Source organism: Phaethon aethereus (assembly GCF_964289735.1).
Source record: "Phaethon aethereus genome assembly, chromosome: 6".
NCBI lineage: Eukaryota > Metazoa > Chordata > Aves > Phaethontiformes > Phaethontidae > Phaethon > Phaethon aethereus.
Genome location: NC_138580.1, coordinates 43,533,700 through 43,545,704, shown reverse-complemented (window position 1 = coordinate 43,545,704; position 12,005 = coordinate 43,533,700).

Genomic DNA, 12,005 nt, shown 5'->3' with positions numbered 1-12,005 from the left:
CTTATAATGTGGAGCCCAAAACTGCACACAGTATTCCAGGCGAGACTGCACTAATGCTGAGCATAGGGGGACAATCACTTCTTTCCACTGGTTAGCTGTACTGTGCTTAATGCATCTCAGGGCATGGTTGGCCCTTTGGCCACCAAGGCACATTGTTGACTTATGTTGAGTTTACCATCAATTAAAACCCCCAGATCTCTTTCTGCAGGGCTGCACTCCAGCATCTTGTCCTCCGGTCTATACATACATTCAGGATTACACTGTGTCAGGTGCAGAATCCAGCATTTGTCCTTGTTCAATTTCATACAGTTGGTGATTGCCTAGTGCATGCATCTATCAAGGGCTCTCTGTAAGGCCTCTCTACCCTCAAGGGAATCAGCGGCTTCACCTAATTTAGTATCATTTAGTGTGCTCTCAACTCCTGCATCCTGGTTATCGATAAAAACATTGAAGACAACTGGCCCTAAAATTGAGCCCTGGGGAAACACCACTAGTGATCAGCTGCCAGCCAGATGTTATCTGTTTACTACAGCTCTTTGAATTTCCTGGAGCCATTTCGAGTCTGTTATATGATAGTTCCAGTTAACATCTGGAAAGTTGAGGTTGCCCATAAAGACAAGGGCAACTGATCTAGAGATTCTCCTGAATTCCTATAGAATAATAGAATGATGTCATCATCCTGGCTGAGTGATCTATAGTAGACTCCCACAGTAACATCTGCTTTATTAGCTTTGCCCCCGATCCTTACCCAGAGGCTGTCAACCACATTGCCCTCAACTGCAAGTGCTGTACAGTCCAATCCCTCCTTTACATACAGTGCTACCCCTCCACCTCACCTGCCTATCTCTCCTGAAGAGCCATCACAGCACTCCAGTCACAGGACTCTTCCCACCAAATCTCCCTTATGCCAACAATGTTGTAGCTCTGAGGCTGAGACAAAGCTTCTAGTTCATCTTGTTTATTCCTCATACTGCATGCATTAGTGTACAAATATTTCAGATGCTCACCAGTGTACTCAGTACATCATGAAAGCCCTCACTAGCACACCATCCCTCAAACATTGTCATGCCATCCCGCAGCCTATCACTAGTAAGCCTGATTTTATTCCTTTTGCCCTCCAAACCTACTTCAAAGATTTTTCAGTCAGAGTTGCTAACTTATAAGAAAAAATTATTTTCCCCCATTGATAAAGGTGAATCCCGTTGGTCCCCAGCATCCCCCCTGGTGTTGCATAGACCATCCCATGATCAAAAAACACCAAATTCTCTGGTGACACCAGCCTCAGAGCCAGATATTGACAAACTGGATCTGCCTGTTTCAATGTCATTTCCTACCACTGGGAGGATAGAGGACAATACTGAGCTCCTGAAACCTTTAACAATCTCCCCACGGCTCTGAAGTCTCTTTGATCACCCTTGGACTTATCGTGACTTCGTTGGTACCAATGTGAAAAAGCAGTAGCGGATAATAATCTCAGGGCCCTACCAGGCTAGGAAGTTTCCTGGTAACATCTTTAACGCGAGCCCCAGTGAGGCAGCAAACTTGCCTAAAAGGTAGGTTTGGTCAACAGATAGGGCCCTCTGTTCCCCTCAAAGGTCATTTTTTTTCTTCATGGAGGTGGTCATGATGCAGAGAATAGGCTGACCTGATCTTGGTGACTACTCTAGCACAGATGGATTGTCATCCACATCATCATGTCCCTGTTCTTCTAATTCCAGAGCCTCGTATCTGTTGTGTAAGGGCACCTGGGAAGGCAAGTTAAAAGGATTCTCAGCATAATTGCCGCTAAAAGTGTCATTATCAACAAACCTAATAACAAGCGTGGGCACCTGGTCCAGAAACAAATTTTCCTGGCTGCTGACACAACAGCTGGTTGGTACACTGAACACTTTCATGTGCACCTGGTCCACGGGGTATTTAGCTGGCCATAAGTAATGCCTCCACGTGCCCTTGACACACTCCAAGTGCCACCCGCACCTCCTTCACAACCAATGAGGCAGAGGCAATAATCACCTTGCAAGCTCCTGCTGCTGGGGAGTTCATCAAACAAAACCACCTTTGATGCCCATCAGCTTAATTTTAACACCCACACTCTTCAACAAAATATTGTCTTGAAAGAAGAGATTGCTATGGAGGGCTCAGAAGGGTTCAATACTCCTATTCTGGGCTGTCAGAGCCAAGTACTGCCTGAACCCTTGATCACCCAACACCATCCAGCAAGCCTGGGCTGTGTCTTTGCAGGGTGGCCCTGTCGAGAAGTGCATGGACAGCATGTCACAGCTGTGACTGAGAAGCAACTCAATGAAGGCACAGGAGGGGTAGCAGTGGTTGCTCTGGCTTACCAGTTGGACTGCAGCATAGTGGCCAGCTGGCTGAAAATAGAGGCCAATGGGGGATAATTCAGAACACCCATGGCCTCGCTGGCTCTGAGGTAGGATGTACCAGCTTTTACAATCTTTCAGCAAAGATACAGCAAGGTGGTATTCAGACCTATGTAATCCTCCCCATTCCCAGCTGTGAAAAAGTCCAGATATACAGACTTATATGTGCAATATTGGAAAGCTGAGGCACCTCAACAGACAGGCTTTCCTTAGTACTGGTTTGTCCTGGGGACACTCCAAACAAATCCAGCTTGGATTTGGTACATCCTTCTGAGCAGCCATCCCTTGTGAAGGAAAAGTCACTCCTTTTAAAATATATTTCCTTTTCTAGTCTGTAGGGGGTTAACCCTGGTAGGCAGCTCAACCCCACACACCAGTCACTCCCTCCCTCCCTCCCCAGAGGAATGGGGGTGAGAATTGGAAGGTTCAAAGTTAGAAAACTTGTTGAGCTGAGATAAAGAGGGTTTAATAGGTAAAGCAAAAGCTGTGCATGCAAGCAAGCAAAATAAGGAATTCAGTCATAGAATTATAGAATAGCCCAGGTTGGAAGTGACCTTAAAAGATCATCTGGTCCAGCCTTTCATGGGAAAGGGAGCTTAGCACCCTGCCCAATCTCATCTGGAAGAGTGGAGCCAGTGATGGGGACTCCACCACACCCCTGTGATTGTTAGTGAGTGATTGTTCTCACTCTAAAAACTTCTTTCTTATGATGAGATGAAAACTCTTCTGGTGCAACTTGTACCCTTGTCTTCTCCTTGTGGCTCCTTGTGAAGACAGAGCCTCTGTCCTCTTTGTAGCTGCCCCTTAAGTACTGGAATACTGTGATGAGATTCCCCCTGAGCCTTCTCTTGTCCAGGAAGAAAAGACCTAAGTCTTTCAGTCTTTCTTTACAGGGCAGGTTCTCCAGCCTTTTCTTCATCTTTGTGGCTTCCCCAGGCTGCCTGCATCTTTCTTGAATTGTGGGGACCAGAGCTGGACACAGTACTCCAGGTGAAGCCTGAACAAGCACTGAGTAGAGTGGGATGATTGCATCTCTGTCTCTGCCCCTGTGGGTGCAATCCAGGATCTGATTTGCCTTTATTGCTCAGCAGTGCACTGTGGACTCACATTCAGCTTGTCCATCAGGACCCCAAGGTCCCTTTCAGAGAGGCTGCTCTCCAACCACACAGACCCCAGCCTGTACTGGGCTCTCTGGTTATGTCATTCCAGGTACGGGATTTTGCACTTGCCTTTGTTCAAGTTCATACTGTTCTTGCTAGCCCCACTCTTCCAGCCTGCCCAGGTCTTTCTGTAAGATGGCTCCCTTTTCTGACGTGTTCACCTCACCACCCAGTTTGGTATCATCAGCAAACTTGGTGAGGGTGCTTTCAACTCCATTATCTAATCTAGATCATTTATGAAGATGTTGAAAAATCCTCTGAGTATGACCCATTAGCCAATTTCCCACCGATCTTGCAAACCACCTATCCAATCTGTATCTTGCCAGCTTGTCCAGCTGAAACTGTGGGAGACAGTGTTAAATTCTTGGATGGAGTCCAGCTAAAAAAACATCCACTGCTCTCCCCAGCTCAACAGAAGATGTTATTTTGTTGTAGAAGGTTAGTCTGGCATGATTTGCCCTCTGTAAATCTGTGCTGGCTTTTCCCAATATCATCACCTTAATTTGGTTAGTAATAGTTTCTAGGACTCGTTTCATTACTTTCCCAGGGATTGGGAACTAATGGGCCTGTAGTTTTCTGCGTCCTCTTTTGGGCCCTTTTTGTAGATGGGCATGGCATTTGCCCTCTACCAACCATCAGGGACATCCCCTGATCTCCATGACTTTTGAAATATTATAGACAGTGGCCTTACAACAATGATGTCAGCCACTTTTCTTAACATCTTGTGGTGGATTCCATCCAGGCCCAGGTTGCCCAGAGAGGTGGTAGATGATCCATCCCTGGAAACATTCCAGGTCAGGTTGGATGGGGTTCTGAACAACCTGCTCTAGTTGAAGATGTCCCTGCTTACTGCAGGGGGTTGGACTAGATGGCATTGAAAGGTCCCTTGCAACCCAAACTATTGTATGATTCTATGATTTATGTGGGTTGAGCCCTCACAAGAGGCAACAGACCAGCCCTTCCTCCACTACTGGTGGGTCGACACATGTGTTGTCATAGCTACTTGATCTGGGGTCCATCTATGCTAGTAAAGACAGAGGCAAAGAAGGTATTGAGAACCTCTGCCTTGTCATCGTTATTAGCGACTCATTTCCCTGCCCTGTTTAGTAATGGGCGTATGTTTCCCCTGTGCTTCTGCTTGAAGAATCCTTTCTTGTTGTATGTGACAGCTTTGGACAATTCCAGTTCTAGCTGAGCCTCAGCCTTCCTGGCTGCGTCTCTGCATGCCCTAGCAAGGTTCTTGCAGTCCTTAATTCATTTGCTACTTCCCATTGACAAGGCAGATGTTTAGCCATTTTGAGGAAAGGAGGGCTTCATCATACATAACGGTTACTTGGGAAGACAAACACCGTAACTCCAAACATCCCATGCTTCCCCTTCTTCGCTCAGCTTCTATTGCTGAGAACAACATCATATGGTCTGGAATATCCCTTTGGTCAGTTGGGGTCAGCTGTCCTGGCTGTGTTCCCTCTGTATTGGGTTTGCATGGCAAGGTTTTGGTAGCGGGGGTCTGCAGGGGCGGCTTCTGTGAGCAGCTGCCAGAAGCTTCCCCCATGTCCGACAGAGCCAGTGCAGCCGGCTCTGAGACGGACCCACCGCCGGCCAAGGCCGAGCCTGTCAGCGATGGTGGCCGCGCCTCTGGGAGAGCAGAGTTAAGAAGGGGCGGAAAAAATGGCAACAGCAACTGCAGCTGGAGAGAGGAGAGAGCATGTGTGAGAGGAGCAGCCCCGCAGCCCCCAGCGTGGGGCAGGAGGGGCAGGAGGGCTCCGGGCGCTGGAGCAGAGGGTCCCCAGCAGCCCCCGGGGAAGCGTCCGGGGAGGCCGGCTGTGCCCCTGCGGCCATGGAGCTCCACGGGGGAGCAGATCTGCACCCGCACCCGGGGAGGGTCCCACGCCGGAGCAGGGGGATGCCCGAAGGAGGCCGTGACCCCGTGGGCAGCCTGCGCTGGGGCCGGCTCCTGGCAGGGCCTGTGGCCCCGTGGGGAGAGAGAGGAGCCCCGGCTGGAGCAGGTTTGCTGGCAGGACCTGGGACCCCGCGGGGGCCAGGCTGGAGCAGCCTGTTCCTGAAGGACAGCACCCGTGGGGGGACCCAGGCTGGAGCAGCTTGTTCCTGAAGGACGGCACCCATGGGGGACCCAGGCTGGAGCAGTTTGTTGGAGGATTTTGTGGAGAATCTTTCTTGCAGTATCTTGAGTGGTGATTTGAATGTGTAGCTTGAAAAAATCGGCTACCATAGACCTCAGACACCCAGAGCATACTTCACAGGAATGCCTTGAAACCCAGGCAGCTGCTGAAGAGTGGGCAGACCTGGGCGGTCGGCGAGTGCCTGGTAAGGTTGGCCGCAAAGCCCCAGGCCCAGCCTGGACAAGCCCCCTGCCCCGATGCCCAGTGTGTGGGGCTGGCAGCTTTGCCCCTGCCCCCTGCTGCAGCCCATCGCCAACAGCCCGTACCTCACACGGGCTCCCTTCCCTGGGGCGTGCGGCCCCACGGGTTCTTCTCCAGGCTCCTCTCCCTTCCGGAGCCCTGGGGTGCTGATGGAGCCCCGGCCCAGCTGGGAGCACCCAGCCCCTGCTCCCTCCAAAGCCCGGCACCAGCCGGCTGCTGGCTGAGGGTTGTGGCTGTCCTGGCTGGGGAGGCCAGTCCTGGGCGCAGGGACCGCCCGGCCAAGGGGGAGAGCCTGTGCCAACCCTTCCCTCCGTCCCCTTGTGCTCTCTCCAGCTGGCAGAGCGCAGCAGCAGAGCAGACGAGTACCTGCGCCAGTCCCTGCGGTACCTGCAGAGCTCGCAGGAGTCCATGCGGGAGGCGGCCGTCAGGTTCATTGGTAAGCTATGATCCCCCGGGGGTCCCTCCCTGCCCCGCTGCAGCTCGGCCCCAGCCCCGGCTGCTGCACCAGCAGCTGGGTTCAGCCCAGAGGCTGCGGAGCCCCAACTGGCCGACGCGGGGCCAGGGCGCCCATGGGACACCCTGCCGCCCTCGCCCACCCCTGCCCTTGGGCGTCACAAGTGGGGAAGGTCCTGGGCTCAGCCCTGCCAAGGGCCGGAAAGCGTGTTGCTGGGCTGATGTGGGGCAGCTGCGCTGCTGAGGCTGGCGGGGTTTGCGATGGGCTGTGTGTTCCTAGGGCTGGCCGGGCGGCACACGAGGGGTCAGCAGGAGAAGCTCCAGACCATCTACGAGGGTGAGCGTGGGCAGCGGGGTGTCAGCAGGGGCTGGCGGGAGGAGGAGAGACCCCGGGGAAGGGAGCTGCCCTCCCTGCCCTGGCCAGGGAGGGCTCCGCTCCCTGCGCGGACAAGGGCCGGCATGGGCAGAGTAGACAGAGGTTTCAGGGCCACGTGGGGAGTTGGTGGCCAAGCACCTTCCCGCTGATGCCTCTGGCCCCTGCTCCCTCCTGGCCGTGGGAAGAGCTGGGTGGAGTGGCCCTGGAAGGAGGGGTTCCCTCTGGGTCCCCCCAGATCCAGGTTCTGACCTTGGCTCTGTTCCTCTCTCTTCCAGCCCTTCAAGGCATGGCCAGTGACTTCAGCCCCTGCGTCTCAAACCTGGCAGCTCAAACCATATTCCTGCTCAGAGCTGTAGAGAGAAAGCCTTCCTCCAGCTTCAGGCTGCTGATGCTGCAAGACCAGCTCTGGAAGGCATGGAAGAGGAGGCCTTGTCTCCGAGACAACGGCTGGCTGTGCTGCTAAGCTCTCTGCAGAGCTGATCCCAGGACCCGCCTGAATAAAGAAAGAGCCTTCACCTCGTCTGCATGTCTTTCCTTTGTAGGAAAGAATCTACAGAGGAAAATGCAGGCCCTGAAGCAACCGGGACCCTCAGGAGAGAGTGACCAGCCATGCCCGCTTTCCAGCCACCAGCGGCAGCCCCAGACGTACCCACAGCCTGTGGCCTGGCCACAGGCTCCAGCTGCTCTGCCGGCCTGCGAGAGCAAAAGGAGCGGAGGGGAAAAGCTTTTGCTGGCTGGGCACCCACTCTGCAGTGCTCACGCCTCACGTGGCAAGGGGTGGATGCGGCACGGCCCGCAGCGCCAGGCCTCTTCTGTCCCCATGGCACACAGGCACCGGAGCTGCCCGTCTTTTGCCACAAGAGCTGTGTGAAGAGACAGAGGGGAATGAGGGCAGCCTTAATGTGATCATAGAAGCACAGTGTGCTGTGGGAGGCAGAGGAGGGAACTGCCTTGGGAGAGAAAAATCTTGCCCCTGCTCCACCAGGCGCCAAGCTCTTTCTCTGCTGGGCAATGTGCCTTCACATGAGGAGTGGGTGCCCAAGGAGTGGGTGCCGCAGGCTTTTCCCTGGGAGCAGGAGCATCCCCAGCCTGCTCTGCTGTGGTGGTTGGTTCCTCATGGCAGGCAGAGACTGGTGCTCCCAGGGTGAGCACTCACTGTGACATGGCCACCCCCTTCCAGCCCTTCAATCCAAAAATGCCCATGGATCCTAACAGGGAAGTACGGACAGGAGAGAAATGCTCCATCAGCTGAACCTGATTTAAACTGCCACATCCCAGCCATTCCTTTGCTGTCTCCCAACCCCCAGCACTACAGCCAAGAGGCCCCCATGATCTGCAGCAACCCATTTGGTGCCTGTGGGACCGCTCAGGAAGGAAGCCTGGAGCGAAACATGTGAGGAACCAAGGTGCATCAGCTGAGAGGGATGTCTGCCCCGGGAGCGAGGAAGCTGCCCCTGCCCCAGGAGGCTACCACATAAAAATGCTGTGATGTCCAGAAACAGAGGGTGATGGAGCAGCACAGCCACTCTGTGATGCATCCACTTTGGAAGGGCAGTAGGAGCCGAGATGGGTGCTGGGAGCCAGCCAGCGAGGTGCTGGGGTGTGAGGTGCAACATTCTGTGTTCAGTTTTATAGAGGAGAGAAAGCAAACGCATTGGGACTTTCTTCTAATCACATCTGAAAAGGTGGGCTTACAAGGCCACGCAGCAGACTCGTGGACATGCCTGCTAGCCATTAATCTTGACTCCTTTCCTTCCCCAAAGGGATCTTGACTCCTTCCCTTTCCCAAAAAAAGGGAAAATAACCCCTGCCTCACCACCCAGCTCTCTCAGCAACCATCCACAGCTGGTTACAGTAATCCGTATGCACGATCATCATTTAAAGACAACCACAGTTGCTTTGATTGGTTTTACACGTACCCACAAACCCTACTCCAGTGCTGGTTGCAGGAGACAGCTGCTCTGATCCAGTGTGGATCAGAAAGATCTGCTCTGGGGCTGATCACAGGCTGGTCTACTGTCTCCACCTTGTGACAGAAAGGCTATGCTGGCAGCCAGAGAGCTCGACAGCCAAGGACATACCAAATGAAAAACCAACACAGCAGGCTCCTACAATGGCTGTGCAAAGGACATGACTGCAGCTGTGCTTCAGGTTTCGCTCCTCCTTAAAACGTCCTCTGTGGAAAGGAGTGGGAGCAGACACAAACCATGCAAGGCTTGTCGTTGAAGGTGGAGAGAAAACCCATCACAATACTCTCTATGGATATTTTTTGCATTTCACAGAACTCTTGCCCTTCGTATTTTTGCATTGATGAATGTGTCTTTTCCCACTGTACGCTAAGACAGTGAGAACTGATCCCGCAAGTCCATCTACTCTGGATGTAAATGGAACATAACAGCATTACTGCCAAGGACACAAACCATCTAAGCTTTCCTGTGCAATGGGGTAACAAGGTCTGCTCTGTTCAATTCCTTGCTCTACAACCCAGAAAGCAGCAGACAGTGGTAGAACACCAGGAAATCTAGAATTACAGGGGGACAGGTGTTTTGACACAGATTGCCAGATGAAAGGCACTGTGGTCATGTATACATGCATCATTGTGTATGTACTTGCATACATAGGTATGTTTGTAAATACATGTATTATCACTGCAAAGATGAAGGATAGTCATGTCTCAAGATCTTCTGGAGTTAAGAAACAAGAAGGAAATCTCACCCTTTCATCGACTGCTGTCCTCTTTCCAGCTTTTTATCATGATGATAGGGATTCAATGGAGAGGGGATATTATTGGAAAACCTTGGCTATGGGAGCTGTCACCCTGCTCTTCTCTCTCTAATGCCTGTTTTCTATTTGAACTAGAAAGGTGGATGTAATTTCTCTACAATCCACTTGCATGTGAGCTTGTCCTCTGCTTCCTTTGACTCTTTCAGTGGGGCTGAAACAGCACAGCCGAAAGACCCCCGGCTCCTCTCAGAGCCCTGTCCCAGGGCTGCGCAGCTTCTGGGGGGCTGTACCTTATGCCCAAGCAGAAGCTTCCATGTGGCACATTGTACCTGCAGCTTCCTGTGCTTTTGCTGTGCACCTCTGCGAAAGGCCCAGCTCTGCCTTCCCTGTGATCCCTTTTGTGTAGTGAAAGGCAACAGTTAGATCCCTCTTTCACCTTCTCCAGGCTGAAAAAGCCCAGCTCTCTCCTCCTCTCCTCATACAGAATCACAGAATCACTAAGGTTGGAAAAGATCTTTGAGGTTAAGTCCAACCATCAACCCACCTACACGTTTGTTGAACACCTCCAGTGATGGTGACTTCACCACCTCCCTGGGCAGCCTGTTCCAATGCTTGACCACTCTCTCAGTAAAGAAACTTTTTCTAATATCCAATCTAAACCTCCCCTGCCGCAACTTGTGGCCATTTCCTCTCGTCTTGTCACTAGTTACTTGGGAGAAGAGACCAACACCCACCTCACCACAACCCCCTTTCAGGTAGCTGTAGAGAGCGATGAGGGCTGCCCTCAGCCTCCTCTTCTCCAGACTGAACAACCCCAGTTCCCTTAGCTGTTCCTCATCAGACTTGTGCTCCAGACCCCTCCCCAGCTCCGTTGCCCTTCTTTGGACACACTCCAGCACCTCAGTGTCCTTCTTGTAGTGAGGGGCCCCAACACTGAACACAGGATTTGAGGTGCAGCCTCACCAGTGCCGAGTACAGGGGCATGATCCCTGCCCTGCTCCCGCTGGCCACACTATTGCTGACACAGGCCAGGATGCTGTTGGCCTTCTTGGCCACTTGGGCACACTGCCGGTTCATGTTCTGCCGGCTGTCAACCAGCACCACCAGGTCCCTTTCTGCCGGGCTGCTCTCCAGCCACTCCTCCCCAAGCCTGTAGTGTTGCATGGGGTTGTTGTGACCAAAGTGCAGACCCAGCACTTGGCCTTATTAATCCTCACACAGTTGACCTCAGCCCCTCGATCGAGCCTGTCCAGATCCCCCTGCAGAGCCCTCCTACCCTCCAGCAGATCAACTCTCCCACCCAGCTTGGTGTCATCTGCAAACTTACTGAGGGAGCACTCGATCCCCTCATCCAGATCATCAATAAAGATATTGAACAAGACCAGCCCCAGAACCGAGCCCTGGGGAACACCGCTTGTGACCGGCCGCCAGCTGGATTTAACGCCATTCACGACGACTCTCTGAGCTCAGCCATCCAGATGAGTACTGGAATACATCACATACTCCAGCTGCCGCTGGTGTTAGCAGCCTTCCTCTGGACTCTCTCCTGTTCATCTACATCCCTCTTGCAGCAGGGGGCACTGAGATTTATCAGATGCAGTTTCCCAGTGGCAAGAAGGGTAACTCTGGCTGTACTTGCTAATGCAGCACCTCATGGGACAGATGACAAAAAAAAACCTTGTCAGGGCATGCAGGTTTTATCCAAGTTTCTCCTACACTGGAGTCCAATGCTAGGGAGCCAGAAGACAGGAAAACGCCTGGTTAGAAAGAAGTAAGAAGCATGGAGACACCACATAAAAATGCTACAAAGCTTTTTATTTTTCTTAATGAGGTATACATTACACGTAAAATGCCACCATTGCTTTACACAGCACACAGGCTAAATAAGAACATTTGACTTGGTGGGAAAAGGCACTGCTTTGAAATGTTGGGCTCCCGACTTTGTCACCAGAGGGGCTCAGCTGCTGCATGGAGATACAATAAACAGGCGATAAGAACAGGAGAGCTGCTGCTGCTACTGCCTGAGAAGTCTTTACAGCTTCTGCTGCAGTTGCATGGAAGGAAACCACCTCATCGTCCGGGAGCATCTGTGAAATGTCCACTGCACAGTGCAGGAGAGTTATACATACTCCTATGCAAGCCAAGGGGAAAGAGCAAGTGAAGGGTCCGCTAACAGCGAGGTAATCTGACTTTAAGGAAAAATGTCTGCTTCACCTTTTGAAATCTGTCTCCTAGTCCACTTTTGAAAAAGGTTTCTCCTGCTTAACAGAGCCATGTAGACCTGCAGGGCAAAAGACCCACCTGAAGCACAGAATGGAGCAGAATACTTCCCAGCAGCCAATTCTACAAAGCAGGAGACTGCGAGAGCTAGAATTGGTACACATACAAAACTCTTCTCAAAACGGGCGCTGCGCTTTCCCTCTGGCTGGTGGTGTAGCACCGGGATCTTCCCCTGTACCACCAGCTAGCCATCTCCATCAGAGCACAACCTCACCGGTGAGGCTCCCAACTGCTGCACTGATACGTG